Raw genomic sequence first — 26,639 nt, 5'->3', positions numbered from 1 at the left:
TCTCTCTCTCTCTCTCTCTCTCTCTCTCTCTCTCTCTCTCTCTCTCTCTCTCTCTCTCTCTCTCTCTCTCTCTCTCTCTCTCTCTCTCTCTCTCTCTCTCTCTCTTGCGCGCTCTCGCTCGCTTGCTACCCCTTGCCCCGGCTCGCAATGGCTTTGCTCCCCCTCCCCCCCCGATACTCGCTGCTTTTTCCCGTAGCCCTTGCATAGAGAGAGAATGGGCATTTTTCCCAGCATAGAGAGAGAGAATGTGTTCCAAGAACATATAGAGAGAGAGAGAGTGTGTTCCTAGATTGTAGAGAGAGAAGGAGTTCTTTAGGCATAGAGAGAGAAAGAGAGGCATTTTTAGGCATAGAGAGAGAAAGAGGGGTTTTTCGAGCGTAGAGAGAGAATAGGTCTTCACGCGTGTAGAGAGAGAGAATTGCGAGCGTAGAGAGAGAAAGAACCAGCATGCGTAGAGAGAGAGGGGAAAAAACCTTTGCTTCGCCTCTGTCTCCCTCTCCCTCTCTCTTGCTGCGGCCTCTCAATCATGAGAAAGCAAAATAGCAAGGATGATCAAGTGGAGCATGCCATCCGAAAGTGCAAAGAAGAACTAAGTGAGTCCATCAACCAAATCAACCGCCACCTCTTAGGTACTATTAACGAACTTGATGCAAGAGTGGAAATACAAGAAAGCAGATACAGACTCTGGAGGATCGTGTGAAGGCCCAAGATGAGGAAATCACACTACTCAAGAAAGAGCTTGCAGAGGTGAGATCACAGAATGTCCTCGAGGAAGAAGAGCTTCAACCCTCTGTCATTGAAGAGCTTACCACGATCAAGGAACAAGTGCGAGCCATCAAAGAAGGTGGGGAGCAACAAAAAGAAATGATGACCTCATGGGTAGATGTCATTACAAAGACCCAACAAAAAGCGAAAAAGGCCAAAAAATGGATCAAAACTGTCAAGAAAGGGAAAGGCAAGGAAATAGCCCCCACTCCCATGCCAACCATCATCAACTCAACACTATAAGAAGAGCAAAGGAGACATGTACGGGCCTTACACATAAGGATATGTGGCCTCAAAGACCAAGATAATGTGGATAAAGAGGTGAAAGAACTCACGACTCTGGTGGGAGTCAGCGAGTAGACGCACACGAGGGCTTGGAGAGTGGGCACTAAGAAAAGTCAGAGCAACAGAGAAACCTTGAAGGAAAGGGCACTCATTCTCCATTTCCCCTACATGAAAGCGAAGAAAGACTTCTTGAAGAAGAGACCGACTCTAAAGAAGACTGCCATCTTTCTTGGAGATGACCTCACCTCTCGCTATCGGGGGATTTGAATTCAAAAGGTGAGCCGGGAAGGCACGAGTCCCCTAGCTGTGAGAGGTCCGAGGGAACGAGTTGCAGCAGATGAAATTAATGGGAATAGATCTTAAAATAGACACTTTAACTTAAACCAAATAATCAACAGTATCCCTGCTTAATCAAATGTCAATGGAGGCATTTATACTCCTTACAAGGATTATCCTGCTTTAGTCCCGATGCTAAGAAAATAAAAAATAAACCGCCTTGTACTGCCTTCTACTTCTTCCCGCCATGGCTTAGGAGCTTCAACTTCCAATGGCCTTAGGTGGTCCGAATTGGTTTAAGCTTATGGGCTTAAATCCGGGTTTGAACGGGCTTGGAGATTATGGCTTAGAGAGCTTAAGATTACAATTATCGAGGCTAATTTTGGCTTAATGAAATTGGAGCTTTGGCTATTGATGGATGAGAAGATTAGCATAAGGAGATTAGAGATTAGGCTTGGCTTAAGGAGCTTATGGACTCTTAGCTTAGAGATTAAGATAAGATGGCTTCAATTGCTTAAGCTTTTGATGAGAGAGCTTATGATTAAGAGCTTAGGAAAATTTGGCTTAAGCGAGATTAGGATTAGGCTCGGCTAACGAGTTTGAGATTAGTCTCGGCTAATGGTTTAAGATTAGGCTCGGCTAATGGTTTGAGATTAGGCTTGGCTAATGAGCTTAAGAAATCCGGGCTTAGGCTTGGGTAATGAGATTAGAGCTTAGGCCTAGCTTGGCTTAAGGAGCTTGTGGCCTCTTAGCTTCCTTCCCGGGAGAGAAGGCAGTCCATTGAAAAAGAGGAGAGAAGAGAGCCGTCCCCTTCCCTTATAGGTTGCATGCACCTTTCTAAAATTAGATAACCCATTAGCGATGTCGCTAATGGGTAGCCACCCTATGATGTGGCAGTTGCCAGTACCGACCCCCTCAAAACCACCCAAGCATGGCATCGAAATACGCATGCTGATCCAGGCAGTTTGCACTCCATGCTCGCATACATCTAAGCCCCATGCAAGTGGTTGCGTGCCTTTTCCTTCCTGCATAGCTCTGTTCGCAGCCCCTGCCCGCCATCTCCCTTATTTTCTTTGTTCACACCCCTTCTTAAAAGTAAGGGTGGCCCTCTTTTAATGGGCGGCCTTTAAAATTAGTTATGGGCCCTTGGGCCTTCGGGCTATGGGCGACCAGCTTCCCTCATATGGGCATCACATTTGGCATAAATGGCAGGCAAGCATTGTCAAGCACAACATCTTTCTCCAGTTGCCATCGATTAGCAATATCATCGTGAATTTTTATGTCGTAAAAGTCTTCAATAGTGCTACATGCCTGCAAGATGCAAGTGTAAGTGATTGCATTTGAAGACTTGTCCCGTCTTGGCATTTGTCAAAAATAGCTAGCTTCATGACCCTGCCTCTGTTGGGTTAATTCTTCAATCATTGCATTCCACGATCCGTTCGAGAGCCAAAAACACTGAGATGGCACTCCAACTGCGTGGACCGGACTGGTGCAGAACCGGCCCCGGTAAATCTTTAATGGTCAATAACTTGGCAATAATAAATCTGATCACCGATCTGAAAAGACCGACACGCTCCAGAAGGTGAGCACTTCAGGCCCATGCATTTATATCATCCTTGACCTTCTATCAGTAGGTGCCCAATCCGGTACGGATCTGCTACTGACTCACCTTAAAACTGTCATAACTTCTTATTTATAGCTCTGATTGACGAGCTGTAAAGACACGCATGTAGAGCCCTTCAAGTGCTTTAACTTTGATCAATAAAATCTCAGCTATGACTGCTTCAGGCATTACGAAGACATCTTTTGACCCTTTAGAGCCGCATCTGGCATACTTTTATCTTAAAGTTGGCTTGTTAGCAAGCCCTTATTACTGTTGAATAATCCTGTAGAATTCAAATAAACCTAATTGTCATTCCTTTGCTCATTTTCTTATCATGGAAGCGGAGTGGCACAACATCCACCCCCTATGAACCTCCACAAGTTTTGGTTTGTTCCAACAGGTCTTCAAGTTGCATCTGATATAAACACCTTAAGCTACTTGTCATCAAGCTCACGAGTTGGTAAAGACATGTAAAACAAAAGAAGGTTCAAATCATAGCATCAATAGTCTAGCTTAATTATCTGGTAGCTATCCCATCACAAATATTTGAACCGTAGTGGTCGTATCTCCAAAGCATTCAATTATGAAAAATCTGTTTAGTGAACCCAGCCAAACTCAAGTGATCCAGTTAATTATGCACACAGCTTGATCTTCAACTCGCTTTAGGGAATCCTATCAAGCTCAAGTATGCCTTACTCTGTCTGCACACGGAATGTTCGTCAAGTCCCTTACTTCAAGTTGTGGTAGCAGAACCATCTCAAAAGATGCGAAGATACTATAACAATTGTCCAAAGATGTCAACTGGAAGCTAGCCATGTAAGCTTATTGATCATATAACCAAAAAACACTTCTATATTAGCATACATCCAAAAAAAAAAACTACTGCCAAGTAACCTGCTACAGGAAAATAAATGATATCTTTGAATCTGCAAGTTTCTCTTCAATAGCTCCCAGGATCAAATGGGATAATAAGAAATTGCCCCAATAGTGGTGCATCATAATATACACATGAGCATACATATCCTGAATCGATCAACTTCAAGCATTTTTGCTCCAAATATGCTATTCCTGGATCTAGCAGAAAGAAACCACCATGTAGACCCAAAAATAACCATCCATAATGAACCTACTTTTTGAAGATCTACCAAATCACCTGGATCAAATACCATTAAGATCACATAGCATTGATGGGCTCTGCAATATACTAGAGCTTCACCTGAAGCATAGTGTAGCACCCACATCTCATAAACTTTTGGTAACTTAAGGTCATTACCAACAAGAATGAAAGAATTCTGACTCCCTTTTATTGGTAGCCAGGACATCATTGACATAGGAATTATTAGGAATAGTATCCAACTCCAGCCACATTTGGCACATTGTCCAAATAAATGAAAAACCTTGTGCACTTTATGCAGTATCAAGGATGATTTAGCATCATCACCCCCTCTAGCTTCATAGTCATTACAAAAAACCTTAGGACTTTTTGGACCTGTATCATCAAAGAGAATTTTACCTGGGTTTTGAGTTTGATAATGGAAAATAGATTTATCTTGAAGATCTTCATCCATAGCATCCTTGGGAATATCACCCTCCGAAGTCTCAACATTCATCAAAGCTATAGGAGCTGGCTCCTCTTGCAGTCCCTATATAACCATCGATGTAAAATCCATGTCAATATCCTGTTCACAATCAGCATGATCTAGGAAATCCTTAATATCGTCCTCTGCTTCCTCACCTGCATCCATGCTACTTAGCAAGCCATTATAACTTTGAAAAGGTTCATCAAGCACCCCTTCTGAAGGGGTACATGCATCACAATGCTCTCTTATAATGCTATAGCCTTCTCCTTTAGATTGGGCCAAAAAACCTTCAATTATGGAATCTTCTTTTGTGATGATAGAATCGGCAAGCATATTGCTAGGAGCAACCTTAGGTTCTTTGGCATCTTCAGGCTCATCGTGTGTAAGGTCCACAATCTCGGCCACTTCATCAGCTATTGTATATAAAATAGCTTTATTTATGCAATCATCTATAGTAAATCTGTTGTCCTGCTCAACTATAGTGTCGATAAATCCATTAGAAACCTGTAATGGCTCATCTTCTTGATAGACTTTTTGAGAGCATCCCATGCCAAGGTCTGTACCTTGTAAAATTTTTGTTGTACAGTCTAGCTCTTCACTAGAACCATTATTCGAGGTAACTTCCATGCAAGCTATCTTTGAAAAAAATCGTATATGTCTGTTTTAGCATTAAATTCATTATTTACCTTTGATAGGTTGCTCAAAATATGGTCCTTTGAAGTTGAATCTGCTATTTCCAAACTTGTATTTGCCTTAGCTTTACTTCTTGCAGAAATATGATCCCAAAATTGATCATAATTAAGGAATTGTATGTGATCCCCTTCTTCTTTATAGAAAACAATCTGGCTTTGTTCGTTTATCTCCTTCATTGCCAACTCGATTATCTTTGAGCTTTCGTGAACAAACCCATCTACAAAATAGTCCCATTGTGTGGGATATGTTTTTGCCAGTTCTCCAACCTTATCTTTAAACTCAAGGGTTACAACATCTTCAAAAGTAGAAATCATCGGACCTTTTGGAATTCCTCGGCTCTTGATATCTACTTTACAACATGCAAAGAGTCCATCTGGATTATGTTCTTGAAAAATTCCACAATGTTCATTTACAGCATCAAGTGCCATCTCCACTGCATCATCAATCTGTTCTTTCATCTTCATAGCTTTTACTTCTTGCAAACATCTCTGAACTAAGCCCAACATTTTTGGCAGATCTACAGCCGCTAGATTTTCACCAAATCTATTGAAATTGTAATCTTCAATAAATTACATCAACTCTGCTGGAATCTCCATCTTTACCTCCCACCCGGCTCGTTCGCGTTGGGTTCACCAAGAATGTCGAGAGATTTGTATTCGAAAGGTGAGCAGGGAAGGCACAGGGCCCCTGGCTGTGAGAGGTGCGAGGAAAACAATTGCAGGATACGCAAGTAATGGGAATAGATCTTCAAACAGCCAGTTTACTTAAACCAAATAATCAACAGTATCCCTGCTTAATCAAATGCTAATGGAGGCATTTATGCTCCTTACAAGGATTATGCTGTTGTAATCCCAATGCTAAGAAAATAAAAAATGAACCGCCTTGTACTATCTTCTGTTGCTTCCTGCCATGGCTTAGGAGCTTCAACTTCCAATGGCCTTAGGTAGTCCGAATTGGTTTAACGTTACCGGGTTTGAACGGGCTTGATGATTATGACTTAGAGAGCTTAAGATTACACTTATCAAGGCTAATTTTTACTTAATGAAATTAGAGCTTTGGCTATTGATGGATGAGCGGCTTAGCTTAAGCAGATTAGAGATTAGACTTGGCTTAAAAAGCTTATGGACTCTTAGCTTAGAGATTAAGATAAGCTAGCTTCGATTGCTTAAGATTCCAATGAGAGAGCTTGTGATTAAGAGCTTAGGAAAATTTGGCTTAAGCAAGATCAGGATTAGGCTCAGCTAGTGAATTTGAGATTAGGCTCGGCTAATGGTTTGAGATTAGGCTTGGCTAATGAGCTTAAGAAATCCGGGCTTAGGCTTGGGTAATGAGATTAGAGCTTAGGCCTGACTTGGCTTAAGGAGCTTATGGCCTCTTCCCTTCCTTCTCGGGAGAGAAGGCAGTCCATTGAAAAAGAGGAGAGAGATTCCCCAAAAGAGAGCCGTCCCCTTCCCTTATAGGCTGCATGCACCTTTCTAAAATTAGATAACTCATTAGCGACGTCGCTAATGGGTAGCCACTCTATGACGTGGCAGTTGCTAGACCACCGCAAAAGTGCCCAAGCATGGAATCGAACGTGCATGCTAGCATTCCAAGCAGTTTGCGTTTCATGTTCGCATGCATCTAGCCCTGTGTAGGCGGCTGTATGTCGTTTCCTTCCTATGCAGCTCTGTTCGCAGCCTCTGCCCGCCATCTCCCTTATTTTCTTTGTTCACACCCCTTATGAAAATTAAGGGTGGCCCCCTTTTATTGGGCAGCCTTTAAAATTAGTTATGGCCCTTGGGCCTTTGGGCTATGGATGGCCGGCTTCCCTCGTAAGGGCATCACATTTGGCATAAATGGTGGGCAAGCATTGTCAAGGACAACATCTTTCTCCAGTCGCCATCGATTAGCAATATTATAGTGAATTTTGATGTCGTAAAAGTCTTCAATATTGCTACATGCCTGCAAGATGCAAGTGTAAGTGATTGCATTTGAAGAGTTGTCCCGTCTTGGCATTTGAAGAGTTGTCCCATCATCATGACCCTGCCTCCGTTGGGTTATTCTTGCAATCATTGCATTCCAAGATCCGTTCGAGAGCCAAAAACTATGAGATGGCACTCCGACCGAGTGGGCCGGACTGGTGCGGAATCGGCCCCGGTAAATCTTTAACTGTCAATAACTTGGCACCCGTAAATCCGATCATCAATCTAAAAAGATCGACGCGCTCCTGAAAGTGAGCACTTCAGGACCATGCATTTATATCATACTTGACCTTTTATCAGCAGGTGTCCAATCCAGTATGGATCTTCTACTCACTCAACTTAAAACTGTCATAACTTCTTATTTATAGCTCCGATTGACGAGGCGTAAAGACAGGCATGTAGAGCCCTTCAAGTACTTTAACTTTGATCAATCAAATCTTAGCTATGACCACTTCAAGAATACTCACTGTTTAGCATTACCAAGACATCTTTTGGCCCTCTAGAGCCTCATCTTGCGTACTTTTATCTTAAAGTTGGCTTGTTAGCAAGCCCTTATTACTTCTGAATAATCTTGTAGGATTCAAGTAAACCTGATTGTCACTCCTTTTCTCATTTTCTTGTCATGGAAGCGGAGCGGCACGACATCGCAAATTGCTCATATGCAAGAAGTAAGAGCAGCAAGGGAAAATGGGAAGATTGCTTTTTACAGGGATGGAAAGGTGGTGATATTGGAGCGACGACCCGCATGACGAAGTGAGACCTATGGGACCACACTAAAGATGGCAACTTGGAATTGTAATGGGTCACTCCGTCTTGACGTAGGGGCCTTTTGAGGATAGCTTCACGGGGAGAGACATCATTTTCTACTCTGTGATGCATCAAGAACCTGGACAATCCAGGCCACAGGTGAGAGGATATAGATGTGAGACAGCCTGCAAACAGGAGACCAGATCGGAGCATCAAGTAAGGGGCTTAGAGGGAGTGGGAATCTTATTCAAGGAGGTGTTGAGCTATATATAGTATCTTCCCTTGAGCCCCCAAGGGTTTTTTCATCCATAGTTAGGGACCTTCATTCGAGTGGGGGTGTTGAGCTATATATAATATCTCTATATATAGCACCCTAGTCCCCTCTATATAAACGCATCTCGCGTGATCAGTAGACACACTTTGGGGATTGCATATGATGGCCTCATCTCTCGTCTCCCTCGTCAACATGGTATCAGAGCATAGTACAATGATAAGCGCTCGCACAAGAATAGAGAAAAGATAAGTGCTTGCAACTTTTTAATTACATTTTGATGTTTCTGCTGTAATATCTCTCACGATGATCTACGTGCCTTTAGCATGTAGTGTTTGAATTCATTTTGTTACCTTTAATTGCTTACTTTCTTGAGCATACAGCTTTTAATCACGTTTTCTTACTTCTCATGGCCTGTTTGAGGGCGGCGAACGTACACGTGCACGTCTAGCAGGGCTCGTTGTAGGACCTATACTCTTGCTTCCTTGATGAATTTGGATCTCCAAGCAAGGTGTGCCGCCCTGCACTTGCGACAAGGTTGCAAGCATAATCCCTTCACATGTGCGCTAGAGATATTGTTTCAGAGGCCTGCAAGCTTTTCAGAGGCCGAGTTGCTAGCCAGTGAAGCTAAGAGTTTGGAAAGAGGAAAACTCTGTAGTAGCGCTTTTATTAGCTGCTACGCTTTTAATTTGATGCTATTTTAAGCATCATCGCTATCGTAGGCATGAGCTTTGTGCTTTTTAATTGTCGTGTTTTTTTCTAATGACCAGCTTCTAGCTAGGAGCGGTGAGGTCTGCATATTAGTGCTAGCGTAGATTAAAATGGAAGCCGGACTCTTAATTTCACTCAACAAAAGGCTGCGAGGTCTGCATATTAGTGCTGTTCTGTGCTGACCCAATGCTCCCATGCTCACAAAGTCTCTCTTCCACCTCCCATGCTAACGAAGTCCGTTTCGGCTGGCAACATGATGAGTTTTCACCATGCTTTATTTAACGTACTACCGAAGACAGATTATGTTGGCAACACGATGAGTTTTCAGCAGCAAGGAGCCACGTATAGTACACCATGCTTTATTTAACGTCTTATGGTTAGTACCTCTAACTCTCTCAAGAAAGTGCACTGTCAACCACGCAATTTTTAAGATTGTCGACCACTCACAGCTTTGGTAGTGCCCCATGATGGCTACGACTACCAGACCTGGATTAACAAGTGCCTCGAAAGGGCTACGACCACCGGCCCCAATCAACAACGGGTCGAGGAATGCTATTTTTATCGTGATCTGTTTTAACTTGCATGTGTTTTAATCAAAACAAATACCATGTTAGATTTTCATGGATGTGCTTGTGCGTATTTGCTTACTAAAAGAGACTCTAGTGTCTATTTCCTCATGGTTTTTTATAGCGTCCAAAAGCAAGGCAAATGGACGTAGAACTATCGGAGGATCAATATAGAGACAATTTTGCCATGCTATGCGTAGCAAGCTTCAACCTAGTATAGTGTGGGTTTCTTTTGTCTTCATTCACATAGCCTAGTATAACGTGAGATGTTCTCCACATTCTTCATGTGCAAATTGACGTAGAAACGACAAGGTTCACCAAATCGAGCACCATGGTTCATGGGTGAAGTTGCATGATGCGTCTTTATTATCTTCATCCATGGTTCAAGGTGATATTATTTGTTGTGTTTTTCTTTTCTCCATTCATCATGGCTTTGGTTCTTGATACATGCTACTAATCTTGTCATGAGTTTTCATGAAATATTTCACATGATTTTACAAAGCAGTTATCTATTGACTAGTCATTGTCTTGAGGTTTTGTAGATTTTGCACAAAACTAGCGTCTATGTTGCCATGCTACGTAAATCCATGATGATTATTCCCATTTCAAAGTTTTTGTATATAACGTCCATAGGTCTCACTTCGTCATGCGGGTCGTCGCTCCAATATCACCACCTTTCCATCCCTGTAAAAAGCAATCTTCCCATTTTCCCTTGCTGCTCTTACTTCTTGCATATGAGCAATTTGCGATGTCGTGCGCTCCGCTTCCATGACAAGAAAATGAGAAAAGGAGGAGTGACAATCAGGTTTACTTGAATCCTACAAGATTATTCAGAAGTAATAAGGGCTTGCTAACAAGCCAACTTTAAGATAAAAGTACGCAAGATGAGGCTCTAGAGGGCCAAAAGATGTCTTGGTAATGCTAAACAGTGAGTATTCTTGAAGTGGGTCATAGCTAAGATTTGATTGATCAAAGTTAAAGTACTTGAAGGGCTCTACATGCCTGTCTTTACGCCTCGTCAATCGGAGCTATAAATAAGAAGTTATGACAGTTTTAAGTTGAGTGAGTAGAAGATCCATACTGGATTGGACACCTGCTGATAAAAGGTCAAGTATGATATAAAATGCATGGTCCTGAAGTGCTCACTTTCAGGAGCGCGTCGATCTTTTTAGATTGATGATCGGATTTACGGGTGCCAAGTTATTGACAGTTAAAGATTTACCGGGGCCGATTCCGCACCAGTCCGGCCCACTCGGTCGGAGTGCCATCTCATAGTTTTTGGCTCTCGAACGGATCTTGGAATGCAATGATTGCAAGAATAACCCAAACGGAGGCAGGGTCATGATGATGGGACAACTCTTCAAATGCCAAGACGGGACAACTCTTCAAATGCAATCACTTACACTTGCATCTTGCAGGCATGTAGCAATATTGAAGACTTTTACGACATCAAAATTCACTATAATATTGCTAATCGATGGCGACTGGAGAAAGATGTTGTCCTTGACAATGCTTGCCCACCATTTATGCCAAATGTGATGCCCTTACGAGGGAAGCCGGCCATCCATAGCCCAAAGGCCCAAGGGCCATAACTAATTTTAAAGGCTGCCCAATAAAAGGGGGCCACCCTTAATTTTCATAAGGGGTGTGTGAACAAAGAAAATAAGGGAGATGGCGGGCAGAGGCTGCGAACAGAGCTGCATAGGAAGGAAACGACATACAGCCGCCTACACAGGGCTAGATGCATGCGAACATGAAACGCAAACTGCTTGGAATGCTAGCATGCACGTTCGATTCCATGCTTGGGCACTTTGCGTGTGGTGGTCTAGCAACTGCCACGTCATAGAGTGGCTACCCATTAGCGACGTCGCTAATGAGTTATCTAATTTTAGAAAGGTGCATGCAGCCTATAAGGGAAGGGGACGGCTCTCTTTTGGGGAATCTCTCTCCTCTTTTTCAATGGACTGCCTTCTCTCCCGAGAAGGAAGGGAAGAGGCCATAAGCTCCTTAAGCCAAGTCAGGCCTAAGCTCTAATCTCATTACCCAAGCCTAAGCCCGGATTTCTTAAGCTCATTAGCCAAGCCTAATCTCAAACCATTAGCCGAGCCTAATCTCAAATTCACTAGCTGAGCCTAATCCTGATCTTGCTTAAGCCAAATTTTCCTAAGCTCTTAATCACAAGCTCTCTCATTGGAATCTTAAGCAATCGAAGCTAGCTTATCTTAATCTCTAAGCTAAGAGTCCATAAGCTTTTTAAGCCAAGTTAATCTCTAATCTGCTTAAGCTAAGCCGCTCATCCATCAATAGCCAAAGCTCTAATTTCATTAAGTAAAAATTAGCCTTGATAAGTGTAATCTTAAGCTCTCTAAGTCATAATCATCAAGCCCGTTCAAACCCGGGTAACGTTAAACCAATTCGGACTACCTAAGGCCATTGGAAGTTGAAGCTCCTAAGCCATGGCAGGAAGCAACAGAAGATAGTACAAGGCGGTTCATTTTTTATTTTCTTAGCATTGGGATTACAACAGCATAATCCTTGTAAGGAGCATAAATGCCTCCATTAGCATTTGATTAAGCAGGGATACTGTTGATTATTTGGTTTAAGTAAACTGGCTGTTTGAAGATCTATTCCCATTACTTGCGTATCCTGCAATTGTTTTCCTCGCACCTCTCACAGCCAGGGGCCCTGTGCCTTCCCTGCTCACCTTTCGAATACAAATCTCTCGACATTCTTGGTGAACCCAACGCGAAACGAGCCGGGGTGGGAGGTAAAGATGGAGATTCCAGCAGAGTTGATGTAATTTATTGAAGATTACAATTTCAATAGATTTGGTGAAAATCTAGCGGCTGTAGATCTGCCAAAAATGTTGGGCTTAGTTCAGAGATGTTTGCAAGAAGTAAAAGCTATGAAGATGAAAGAACAGATTGATGATGCAGTGGAGATGGCACTTGATGCTGTAAATGAACATTGTGGAATTTTTCAAGAACATAATCCAGATGGACTCTTTGCATGTTGTAAAGTAGATATCAAGAGCCGAGGAATTCCAAAAGGTCCGATGATTTCTACTTTTGAAGATGTTGTAACCCTTGAGTTTAAAGATAAGGTTGGAGAACTGGCAAAAACATATCCCACACAATGGGACTATTTTGTAGATGGGTTTGTTCACGAAAGCTCAAAGATAATCGAGTTGGCAATGAAGGAGATAAACGAACAAAGCCAGATTGTTTTCTATAAAGAAGAAGGGGATCACATACAATTCCTTAATTATGATCAATTTTGGGATCATATTTCTGCAAGAAGTAAAGCTAAGGCAAATACAAGTTTGGAAATAGCAGATTCAACTTCAAAGGACCATATTTTGAGCAACCTATCAAAGGTAAATAATGAATTTAATGCTAAAACAGACATATACGATTTTTTTCAAAGATAGCTTGCATGGAATTACCTCGAATAATGGTTCTAGTGAAGAGCTGACTGTACAACAAAAATTTTACAAGGTACAGACCTTGGCATGGGATGCTTCAAAAAAGTCTATCAAGAAGATGAGCCATTACAGGTTTCTAATGGATTTATCGACACTATAGTTGAGCAGGACAACAGATTTACTATAGATGATTGCATAAATAAAGCTATTTTATATACAATAGCTGATGAAGTGGCCGAGATTGTGGACCTTACACACGATGAGCCTGAAGATGCCAAAGAACCTAAGGTTGCTCCTAGCAATATGCTTGCCGATTCTATCATCACAAAAGAAGATTCCATAATTGAAGGTTTTTTGGCCCAATCTAAAGGAGAAGGCTATAGCATTATAAGAGAGCATTGTGATGCATGTACCCCTTCAGAAGGGGTGCTTGATGAACCTTTTCAAAGTTATAATGGCTTGCTAAGTAGCATGGATGCAGGTGAGGAAGCAGAGGACGATATTAAGGATTTCCTAGATCATGCTGATTGTGAACAGGATATTGACATGGATTTTACATCGATGGTTATATAGGGGACTGCAAGAGGAGCCAGCTCCTATAGCTTTGATGAATGTTGAGACTTCGGAGGGTGATATTCCCAAGGATGCTATGGATGAAGATCTTCAAGATAAATCTATTTTCCATTATCAAACTCAAAACCCAGGTAAAATTCTCTTTGATGATACAGGTCCAAAAAGTCCTAAGGTTTTTTGTAATGACTATGAAGCTAGAGGGGGTGATGATGCTAAATCATCCTTGATACTGCATAAAGTGCACAAGGTTTTTCATTTATTTGGACAATGTGCCAAATGTGGCTGGAGTTGGATACTATTCCTAATAATTCCTATGTCAATGATGTCCTGGCTACCAATAAAAGGGAGTCAGAATTCTTTCATTTTTGTTGGTAATGACCTTAAGTTACCAAAAGTTTATGAGATGTGGGTGCTACACTATGCTTCAGGTGAAGCTCTAGTATATTGCAGAGCCATCAATGCTATGTGATCTTAATGGTATTTGATCCAGGTGATTTGGTAGATCTTCAAAAAGTAGGTTCATTATGGATGGTTATTTTTGGGTCTACATGGTGGTTTCTTTCTGCTAGATCCAGGAATAGCATATTTGGAGCAAAAATGCTTGAAGTTGATCGATTCAGGATATGTATGCTCATGTGTATATTATGATGCACCACTATTGGGGCAATTTCTTATTATCCCATTTGATCCTGGGAGCTATTGAAGAGAAACTTGCAGATTCAAAGATATCATTTATTTTCCTGTAGCAGGTTACTTGGCAGTAGTTTTTTTTTTTTGGATGTATGCTAATATAGAAGTGTTTTTTGGTTATATGATCAATAAGCTTACATGGCTAGCTTCCAGTTGACATCTTTGGACAATTGTTATAGTATCTTCGCATCTTTTGAGATGGTTCTGCTACCACAACTTGAAGTAAGGGACTTGACGAACATTCCGTGTGCAGACAGAGTAAGGCATACTTGAGCTTGATAGGATTTCCCTAAAGCGAGTTGAAGATCAAGCTGTGTGCATAATTAACTGGATCACTTGAGTTTGGCTGGGTTCACTAAACAGATTTTTCATAATTGAATGCTTTGGAGATACGACCACTACGGTTCAAATATTTGTGATGGGATAGCTACCAGATAATTAAGCTAGACTATTGATGCTATGATTTGAACCTTCTTTTGTTTTACATGTCTTTACCAACTCGTGAGCTTGATGACAAGTAGCTTAAGGTGTTTATATCAGATGCAACTTGAAGACCTGTTGGAACAAACCAAAACTTGTGGAGGTTCATAGGGGGTGGATGTTGTGCCACTCCGCTTCCATGATAAGAAAATGAGCAAAGGAATGACAATTAGGTTTATTTGAAATTCTACAGGATTATTCAACAGTAATAAGGGCTTGCTAACAAGCCAACTTTAAGATAAAAGTATGCCAGATGCGGCTCTAAAGGGTCAAAAGATGTCTTCGTAATGCCTGAAGCAGTCATAGCTGAGATTTTATTGATCAAAGTTAAAGCACTTGAAGGGCTCTACATGCGTGTCTTTACAGCTCGTCAATCAGAGCTATAAATAAGAAGTTATGACAGTTTTAAGGTGAGTGTCAGTAGCAGATCCGTACCGGATTGGGCACCTACTGATAGAAGGTCAAGGATGATATAAATGCATGGGCCTGAAGTGCTCACCTTCTGGAGCGTGTCGGTCTTTTCAGATCGGTGATCAGATTTATTATTGCCAAGTTATTGACCATTAAAGATTTACCGGGGCCGGTTCTGCACCAGTCCGGTCACGCAGTTGGAGTGCCATCTCAGTGTTTTTGGCTCTCGAACGGATCGTGGAATGCAATGATTGAAGAATTAACCCAACAGAGGCAGGGTCATGAAGCTAGCTATTTTTGACAAATGCCAAGACGGGACAAGTCTTCAAATGCAATCACTTACACTTGCATCTTGCAGGCATGTAGCACTATTGAAGACTTTTACGACATAAAAAATTCACGATGATATTGCTAATCGATGGCAACTGGAGAAAGATGTTGTGCTTGACAATGCTTGCCTGCCATTTATGCCAAATGTGATGCCCATATGAGGGAAGCTGGTCGCCCATTAGCCCGAAGGCCCAAGGGCCCATAACTAATTTTAAAGGCCGCCCATTAAAGAGGGCCACCCTTACTTTTAAGAAGGGGTGTGAACAAAAGAAAATAAGGGAGATGGCGGGCAGGGGCTGCGAACAGAGCTATGCAGGAAGGAAAAGGCACGCAAACACTTGCATGGGGCTTAGATGTATGCGAGCATGGAGTGCAAACTGCCTGGATCAGCATGCGTATTTCGATGCCATGCTTGGGTGGTTTTGAGGGGGTCGGTACTGGCAACTGCCACATCATAGGGTGGCTACCCATTAGCGACATCGCTAATGGGTTATCTAATTTTAGAAAGGTGCATGCAAACTATAAGGGAAGGGGACGGCTCTCTTCTCTCCTCTTTTTCAATGGACTGCCTTCTCTCCGGGAAGGAAGCTAAGAGGCCACAAGCTCCTTAAGCCAAGCTAGGCCTAAGCTCTAATCTCATTACCCAAGCCTAAGCCCGGATTTCTTAAGCTCATTAGCCAAGCCTAATCTCAACCATTAGCCGAGCCTAATCTTAAAACCATTAGCCGAGACTAATCTCAAACTCGTTAGCCGAGCCTAATCTAATCTCGCTTAAGCCAAATTTTCCTAAGCTCTTAATCATAAGCTCTCTCATCAAAAGCTTAAGCAATTGAAGCCATCTTATCTTAATCTCTAAGCTAAGAGTCCATAAGCTCCTTAAGCCAAGCCTAATCTCTAATCTCCTTATGCTAATCTTCTCATCCATCAATAGCCAAAGCTCCAATTTCATTAAGCCAAAATTAGCCTCGATAATTGTAATCTTAAGCTCTCTAAGCCATAATCTCCAAGCCCGTTCAAACCCGGATTTAAGCCATAAGCTTAAACCAATTCGGACCACCTAAGGCCATTGGAAGTTGAAGCTCCTAAGCCATGGCGGGAAGAAGTAGAAGGCAGTACAAGGCGGTTTATTTTTTATTTTCTTAGCATCGGGACTAAAGCAGGATAATCCTTGTAAGGAGTATAAATGCCTCCATTGACATTTGATTAAGCAGGGGATACTGTTGATTATTTGGTTTAAGTTAAAGTGTCTATTTTAAGATCTATTCCCATTAATTTCATCTGCTGCAACTCGTTCCCTCGGACCTCTCACAGCTAGGGGGACTCGTGCCTTCCCGGCTCACCTTTTGAATTCAAATCCCCCGATAGCGAGAGGTGAGGTCATCTCCAAGAAAGATGGCAGTCTTCTTTAGAGTCGGTCTCTTCTTCAAGAAGTCTTTCTTCGCTTTCATGTAGGGGAAATGGAGAATGAGTGCCCTTTCCTTCAAGGTTTCTCTGTTGCTCTGACTTTTCTTAGTGCCCACTCTCAAGCCCTCGTGTGCGTCTACTCGCTGACTCCCACCAGAGTCGTGAGTTCTTTCACCTCTTTATCCACATTATCTTGGTCTTTGAGGCCACATATCCTTATGTGTAAGGCCCGTACATGTGTCCTTTGCTCTTCTTATAGTGTTGAGTTGATGATGGTTGGCATGGGGTGTGGGGGGCTATTTCCTTGCCTTTCCTTTCTTGACAGTTTTGATCCATTTTTTGGCCTTTTTCGCTTTTTGTTGGGTCTTTGTAATGACATCTACCCATGAGGTCATCATTTCTTTTTGTTGCTCCCCACCTTCTTTGATGGCTCGCACTTGTTCCTTGATCGTGGTAAGCTCTTCAATGACAGAGGGTTGAAGCTCTTCTTCCTCGAGGACATTCTGTGATCTCACTCTGCAAGCTCTTTCTTGAGTAGTGTGATTTCCTCATCTTGGGCCTTCACACGATCCTCCAGAGTCTGTATTGCTTTCTTGTATTTCCACTCTTGCATCAAGTTCGTTAATAGTACCTAAGAGGTGGCGGTTGATTTGGTTGATGGACTCACTTAGTTCTTCTTTGCACTTTCGGATGGCATGCTCCACTTGATCATCCTTGCTATTTTGCTTTCTCATGATTGAGAGGCCGCAGCAAGAGAGAGGGAGAGGGAGACAGAGGCGAAGCAAAGGTTTTTTCCCCTCTCTCTCTACGCATGCTGGTTCTTTCTCTCTCTACGCTCGCAATTCTCTCTCTCTACACGCGTGAAGACCTATTCTCTCTCTACGCTCGAAAAACCCTCTTTCTCTCTCTATGCCTAAAAATGCCTCTCTTTCTCTCTCTATGCCTAAAGAACTCCTTCTCTCTCTACAATCTAGGAACACACTCTCTCTCTCTCTATATGTTCTTGGAACACATTCTCTCTCTCTATGCTGGGAAAAATGCCCATTCTCTCTCTATGCAAGGGCTACGGGAAAAAAGCAGCGAGTATCGGGGGGGGGAGGGGGAGCAAAGCCATTGCGAGCCGGGGCAAGGGGTAGCAAGCGAGCGAGAGCGCGCAAGAGAGAGAGAGAGAGAGAGAGAGAGAGGAGGAGAGAGAGAGAGCGAGAGAGAGAGAGAGAGGAGAGAGGGAGGAGAGAGAGAGGAGAAGAGAGAGGAGAGAGGAGAGAGAGAGAGAGAGAGGAGAGAGAGAGAGAGAGGAGAAGAGAGAGAGAGAGATTGGATTATCGTCCATGGAGGTCAAATATGACCTATGGGACAAAAAACACAACATTATAATGATTCATTTCAGTGTGGGCTAATACATATCAGTTAAGGACTGAGGGTCCATCAAGATAGAGTAGGAAAAAGGAGAAAACAAAAACCTAAGGGTCGGCTGAGGGGGAGAGCGGTTTGGGATTTCAAAATTCTTGGATGATCGCTTTACCACCTCGGTAGACTGTCCATTTGCCTTGCTTACGTGCTTCATGCACCTTCTTAAGCTCACTCGCTTTACTCTTGAGTTGATTCATGGTCAGTTCTTCTGCAATGCAAAGCTTGGTTTCTTTGAGAAGGGGGATTGACGTAGAAGATTCACCCGCTCCTCTTTGTTCTTGAAAGTAAGGACACAATGCTCGGGACACACATAGCCATGTCTATCATTGATCCAAGCAAAATTCTCTGGCTTGACGTTGGCTCGCTCAATAATGTTGTTGAGTTTGATTATTACCTCTTCAAGGGTATCCTCAACAGTGCACCACTGCAAGGGGAGCCCACCCATGTGTACCTTGAGGGCATTATCTTCTTGCAATTTTTGTTCGGAGATTTTCTTTGTTACAGACGTCTTCACTTGGGCGATGGATGTTGAGTGAGCTTGGCTAACCTTAGCCTCAACCTCCTTTACCTTGTCGGTGGTAAGGTCAACCATAGAATTGAATTGTTCTTCTAATTTGTTGAGGTGAGATTTGAGTTCAAAGTATTCTTCCAGGACTCGATCAAGAGTTGCTTGCAATTGCGTGATGCGATCGAGTTTGCTAGGGCTGCCAGCACTGTTGCAAACTCGGTCTTGTTTTGGCGGGGGTCTTTGGGGTAGAAATCCCTGTGCTTGAGGAGGTAGAAAGGAACCACTCACTAATTTGCAAACGATGGGAGGAGAGCAGATTGCTCAAAACTTCAACCTTTGAAAATGCTCAAAGCAGACTCTCTGTTGACGGCCTGCTACAATTGCGCACCCTGTCGAGAGGCTCAACCTTGTTTCGTGATTCACAAGTCTATCCCCTGCTGAGTATTGCGTGAAGAGCACCCCAACCTGCGTAGAGCCAAAACCAGGGCCGCAGGGCCGTAACCTCGCAGGGCAAAGCTTTCCAAGGACAACAAAAACAGCGTTACTTCGTAGGGCTGAAGCACTGGAGGGCTAAACCGGGGCGGTAGCCTCCCAGGGACAGATCTTGATGTTGAGTAGGGCTAGGCTAAGGCTTAACGCCTCCCCTAGCACTAGGTTGGTAATGGGACACTTTTATGTCCTGGGACACTTTTATGTCCTGTTAAGTGACCATTTTCCTTGAATTATGTCAAGAGTTTTTCAAAATGGCTTTTGAGGTGCTATCTATCTAGAAATTTGTCTCATGAGCTGAAAAAAACTCGACATTTTTTTGGAATATCAATTCCATCTTTAACATTGTCCTTGCACAACATTTCACAACCTAAACTGTGTGAAAAAACGGGTCCTGTTTTTGGCTTTTTTCAGCTTTTTGCAACTATACCACTCTAGAATTCATGTTTGTGAGGTCTATAATGCTAGAGAACTGTATTTAGTAGTCCTCAACATGTTCTGATGCTTCTAGGGAGAAATAAATATTAAAGTTGTTAGTTATGACCAAATTACAAAAATTGTCAAATCCTGTTTTTTAGCCAATTTTAGCTCTTCTATGATTTTTTTGTTGGATTTTATGATATCCAAATGCTTTTTCGATTTTCTATGTCGCATATTGTAACATAAAGCTAATATTCCTTGAGTTTTGGGGCACCTAATACCCTATTTTGCATAGTACACAACGATGGTTGATTTTTTCAATTATAGAAGAAAACGAAACATTCTAGTATATCAAGTATAGCTTTTTCAATATTGTTTATTTCTTGTGACAACTACATGCATTTTGTAGGTAGTAACCATCTAGTCATAAGGGTCAAATTTGGCTAGATATTGAATAGTTTCTATGGGATTCTACAACTCATAATGTTGAACCAGTTTTTTCATGCTTGCTGTATTTAACACTTCATCTTTGTCCCCAAGATTCCCCTTGGTAAGAGATGTATTATTCTTTTGACATGCTCTATGGCTCCTTATGAACATAAAGGAAAATAGGGAACTAAGAAAACATGCATATATTATTTGTATTGCGCGTGGCTATAGAAACTTTGATGATAGGTTTGCAGAATGATAAAAATTCAACAATTTTGTACCTATTTATTTTGGCAAAACAAAAAATAGTGAGTGAGAAGCAATCATATGTTGTGATCACCAACCCATTGAAGTTAACTAGGGAATTTATCTCAAGTCCTACAAAAATCCCTAATCTTATTTTTATGCAACAAAACGTAAGAAATGACTATTTTGATGAAAATGCACTGGTCCGTCAACTTTGGAGGCTTGGTGTGACCAAAAGATGAGAAATTTTACAAGTTTTTTATTTTTTCCATGTGTAGGACTTGAACTATAACCTCATGAATGGATTTTACAAAATGAGTGGATCTACTATGGTTTTGGAGGTTTTTTTCAAAACCCTGAAAGGACACTTTTATGTCCTGTTAGGTTACCAACCTAGTGCTACGGTAGCCCTTCGCCAAGGGAGGATTGAGGAGAACGTTGATGGTTTGCTCTATGCTAGAGAGAGAGAGAGAGAGAGGAGAGAGAGAGAGAGAGGAGAGAGAGAGAGAGAGAGAGAGAGAGAGAGGAGAGAGAGAGAGAGAGAGAGATCTGATCCTTTTGATTGTTGAATTGTAATCGTACTTGCAATATACATGGTCTATCAAAATGATATGGGTTGTAAGAGTAATTAATATTAGCTTGTTAAATAGGGGATTCTCTAGAGATCAAATTGTAGCTTATCATTATGCTACTTTCGCCCTGATACATCATGCCATGCTTACTAGTTGACAAAAGTATTCAAAACAAATATTGTATGCACAACATTCAATTGACATTTTGTGCAATAGTAAAGAGGAGAATATATTTTTAAAGGCCGGAGAAAACAATCCCATGAAAAGACCTCAAAGATATGCCATTGGAGGCAAAAGAAAAAGGTGAAGGTTCACATTGGCATTCTAGAGAAATAAAATGAGATAGAATTAAATTCATATACGACAGTGAAACAAAAAGTCTACCCACTGAAAAAAGTAAACAAAAGAAGAAATAAATGACAAAAAGTCTACCCACTGAAAAAGTAAACAAAAGAAGAAATAAATGGTTCACATGAAAAGGCATGTCCAATCAATATTTAGAACATTAAAAAGTTCAAATGTCCACCTACCTCTCTTCCCCTCTTAGGCTTCTTTTAAAAGCCCAAAAAGGATGTGTGATTTTTTTTGCTTCTCTAACATAGAAGGCCCTGTAAGAATCAGGTTGAAGGGTTAAAAAAAGGATAGATAAACTATCAATCTTTTTTTCTTCCTTAGTTGTGAACACACTTTTGTAAGAGACTTGAAAATTTAGGAGAGCTAAAAAAAACTAGATTCACAAAAAATGAATAAATTTGAGGACTTAAACAAAAGGAATTGCAAGAAGTCATTTTGTGGCACAACATCCCAACTCTGACTATACCAAACAATGTTTTTTTTGTCTTGATGACTTGACTTTTTACATTCTTGTGCTTACTATAAACATTTTTCAGGTAAAAGTAAGCTTGAATCTTCAAAAGCTAAGTTACTAAAGGACCAAGTTGGCATTGAAGGTTTCTTTTGACATACCTGTTTCATCATCATTGAATCTTTGAATCTATAGTTGTGATAGTTGGGTTGTCCTTCTTTGATTGCCATGAAGACTCCATTATCTGTTTGATTCTCTAGTTAGACATGTTGTAAGGAGTCTTTGACCGTCAACATTTGTCCTTTGACTTGGAGCATTAGAAGCTTTAGGTATCCAAAATCTCTACATCACCTTCATAGCTTCTTTGTTGACTTTTTGTGACATAAGGTCTTGTCAGATATTCATGTAGTTCTATTGTAATGGAAATTAGCATGTGGTTGACTGGTAGCCCGATGTTTGTATGTATAGCCTGTGTAGAATCCTTGTCAAGAAGAACATTCTTTGAAGTCCATATTTGTTATGTATCTTCTTGCAAGTTGTGGCAGAATTTAGCACCATTTGGTGTTGTTCTATTATTAAACGCTTCTTAAGTATCCTAGGATATTGTCCATGTTGATATATATTTGTACTTCTACTTTGAGAGGGTCTCAATCCACTTTGTATGCCATGATCTTTGATTTGCTACCATATCTGTCTATTATCTCTTTATTACTCTTGTTCTTTTAAACTCCATTGTGATGCTATTCATCATATGTGTGACTTTTTTGTGTTGATCTTTCGTTTTCAATCCACAATAGATCATTGACTTTTACTAGACAAATCATAACAAACACTTTCTTGACTTTCTTTTGCTTTAGTGAATACTTGGGTTAATATATCTTTGCTCTTCTAGGTGTCTCCCTAGACGTTTTATTTGTTTGAGCAATTGACTTGAAGTTTTTAAAGCCTTACTTGTTTGAAGAAGCTGATCCATGAGGGTTCTTCAATATAGAGGCATAAGATGTCACACCTTTTGTGTTAGTAGGTGGAAGGTCCACATTAGCTTTAGCTTTGTCTGTAAGATTTGTCCTTGATCTTCGTGACAATTGCAACTCTGAATCCAACATCAATGGTACCTATAAATGTTGCTTACTACCACTTTGGAAAGAGATTAATAGCATTGTATCTTCTTTGTAGGCCTTGTGTTGGTCTAACCACTACTGTTTAAGAATGACTTTTGCAAGAATTTATCTTGAATGCTTTACTTGAAATTCTACCTACTCTTCATGCTTCTGGATACTAAGAGTAGCAACCATTTTGTATGTAATGATTTTTTTGTGGATGGAAAGGCCTAAACAATAGGGTACATGCTGCTTATTTAGAGTATTCTCATGCCAGTCATATACGTTTTGGTATGTCTTCCCATGTCTCTTCTATATTCCTTTGTGCATTGCGGCCATCTAAGCACACTTGATGCATGTTGGAGAGGAAGATGTGCTGGTATCCTCTACATGTGCCATTTTAAAGGAGGTCGGTATTTTCCACGACAAAGACACAGGCACATGAATTATATAGCACCATTTTAGATAATTTGAGAAAATCCCGTTTCCACAAATTCTAAACATGTATGCTAGGATTGTGTTATTTAACAATTTCTAAGCTCTATTTGCTTTAGTTTAGATAAATTATCATGATTGTATGCGTCAATTTAAATTCTCTACTATAAAATTTATAAATAAACCTCCAATATAGCTCTTTGAAACGAATTTGTATGACATCAATGCTTTTCAAACTTCAACAAATGTTTCTAGAAGTAGCTTCTCAAAAAAATGAGGTGTCAAAAAAACCAATTGATATAGTTGTTAAGAAACATATAGATTGATTACAATAATTAAAAAAGATAACATGTAAAGACAAATATTATTAAACTCTCTTGTCATAAATTTGATGACCTTAACCCACGTATAACAAAATACTTGGTCATGGTTTTGTAGCATGCTGTCAAGTTTTAAATACACAATAAACTAAACAGCATTCAAACTAATATTTCAAAGGTAAAAGTCTAAACAATAATATAGAGTATCCTATGGCTACAAGACCATAAGATGACATATGTTGCACCTATGTCCTTAAGGACATATAGTGCTCTTTGTATATATATCTATGACTTTAAGATAATCCAAAATATGTTTCTTTATGACCTCAAGGCCATAGGGTTAGGATTGTTAGCAGGTCTCAACGTATAAAGAGATACATGGTTTCAAAGCCATATGGGAGTTTATTTATGGGACACCTATGGCCCTAAGGCTCTAGGTTGTCTTAGGGCCACAAGATGTCATTTATGGTAGTCCTCTATGCTCTATGTTGGCACTCTATGTCCCCAAGGGCACAAGGTGTGCCTTGTATGCTAGTAAGAAACCCTTTATTGTATATGTTGTCACCGTATGGCCTTAGGCCATAGGGTGCCCCCTGTGGTGGTAAGAAATCCTCTATGCTCTATGTTTGCACCCTATGGACCTAGGGCCACAAGGTACCATCTATGCTAGTAAGAATCCCTTTACGCTCAATATTGAGAACATGTGGCCCCAAGACCATAGGATATCCTCTATGGTAGTGAGAAAAACCCCTCTATGCTCTGTGTTCACAAACAAATAAAAAATCTAAAATAATATAGAGTATCCTATGGCCCTAAGACCATAAGATTTTCATCTATTGCACCTATAGTTCCAATTGGTATTTTATTTAACTCTATAATATAAAATGAGAAACTTACTATATAATTTTAGATATTATCTACTTCTTATTTAAATATACTAATAATCTAAAATTCTTAACAAATACATTCCAAAAAAACTCTTAAAATAAGTTTGCCCAAAGAATCTTATCTTAAGTGAAATTTTTTACATCAAGTACATGCTTTAGAACTTCATTCAAATGTTTTAGAGATGGTGTCTCAAAAAAAGGAGGTGTGTAAAAACACCATTTGATGTGAATAATAAGAAGCATATACATTGATTATGTCAAAATAGTGCTGGGTATACAGGCCCAATTGTGGGAATATCTAGTGTCTGGTGTCAAGCCCGTGGGAACCCCGCCTATAGCATGCAGTTCATTTTTAGTTACAAGTCCAATTTGCATGGCCTCTTTGGGCTTTATATACAATGTAAGGTTTTACAATAAAAAAAAGAGAATAGAGTATCACTTTAATGTGTATCGAGTCCCCACCCCCCCCCCCCCCCCCCTCTCTCTCTCTCTCTCCTCTCTCTCTTCTCTCTCTCTCTCTCTCCTCTCTCTCTCTCTCTCTCTCTCTCTCATTCTCTGCACGTCCAGCACGTCATGACAAGCCTTCATCATCACTCTCCATAGCCCCTTGCAACACACAATCACAGTATCAGTATCTAGGTGCTCTCTAGAGGCAGGCATAGCTTGAGAGCAGCCAGTAGGCGGTGAAGACGCAGGCTTCAGAACAGGGGGCTATAAGTGCAGGGCGCTTCTCACAACGTTGTTGACACACTTAACATTGCACGTAGGTGTGGTTTTGTTGGCGCTATAAGGCACCTGAGGTAGCGGTAGCAACTACGTTGGCAAGGAGAACTTGACGCAAGCAAACAGGTTTCCAAGGAAAGCCGCATGCAACAGGCCATCAAAGTAAGGAGGGGTGCATGAGACAAGGCAATCGACTCTCAAACCCAATGCACTTGAGTGTCGTTGAGTAGTTGCGGGGCATTGGTCTGCTCACGGTGCCATCCTTGCTACGGGCAGTGCTTCAGCAGAAGCCACTACAGAATGTTTACACAAATAAAACAAAGTTTTAATTAAAACCTCCTATCAAAGCACGGGTTCCCACTAGATCGGCTCACATTTGGTACTCGATGATGCTCATTAATAGCAGATTGAAAAGGAGCATATCAGCAAGGGTGTGGGAGTCATCAAAGCTGTCTCTCAAAGGCTGCAAATTGGCCTCCAAAGCTACAAGATGAGCATCATGCAAATGGTTTTGAAGTGGTTGATAAAATCTCAAAACATTTAAGCTTCTTGAGAAAGAAAGACAGAGGTGATATTCCATGGTTTTGCTTCAAGCTAGGTGTACGACATGCTCAAATACATCAACAAATGCTACACATCTCACAAGAAGATCTTCTTCAAGAAGTCAAAGACCGATACATGAAGAACTACTTCACGACTATAGTACAAAACTTTCAAAATTATTTTACCACTTTGTGTTATAGTTTGTTTTGTCAATATCAATTTCAAAGCCTTGTTTTAGCCTCTCGATAGTCGGTTACTATCATGCCCAAACTTTTGTATGGGTTATAGACACTGCCAAAAAATACAAGTGGTAAGACCACCCTTTGTTGTTTGGTCGGGTTCTGGTCTGTCTCACACTGATGGTGTTTGAGGAAAGTACACAAACACACACCTATGCTATAGTCAAGGGGGGGACTTCTACTTATGGTTTGAGGTGAATGAAGTCTACCATGGTTTGTCTGTCTCGAGTCCATTGTCAGTGGTTGGGGCTTGAGGGGGGGTTGTTGGGTATACAAGTCAATTGTGGGAATATCTAGTGTCCGGTGTCAAGCTCGCGGGAACCCGCCTATAGCATGCATTTCATTTTTAGTTACAAGTCCGTTTGCATGGCCTCTTTTAGCTTTATATAAATGTAAGGTTTTACAATAAAAAAAGAGAATAGCGTATCACTTTTACTGTGTATGAGTCCCTCTCCTCTCTCTCTCTCTCTCTCTCTCTCTCTCTCTTCTCTCTCTTCTCTCTCTTCTCTCTCTCTCTCTCATCCTCTGCACGTCCAAGCACGCCATGACAAGCCTTCGGCATCCTCCTCCATAGCCCGTGGCAACCCCACTAAAAATAGTATAAAGTATAGACACAAATATTACCACCACCAACTTGACAGTTTCATAAAAAATGATGGTCTTCATCCACATGTACAACAAAGTATTAATTAGAAAGAGTATGATATCTCAAGGTTGAGGAGTGTTTAGAAAACACCGTT

This window comes from Adiantum capillus-veneris, chromosome 29, assembly GCF_014529385.1.
Source record: "Adiantum capillus-veneris isolate H3 chromosome 29, ASM1452938v2, whole genome shotgun sequence".
NCBI classification, from domain to species: Eukaryota; Viridiplantae; Streptophyta; class Polypodiopsida; order Polypodiales; family Pteridaceae; genus Adiantum; species Adiantum capillus-veneris.
The sequence above is the reverse complement of the archived record's forward strand: the minus strand, read 5'-3'. Positions refer to the sequence as shown.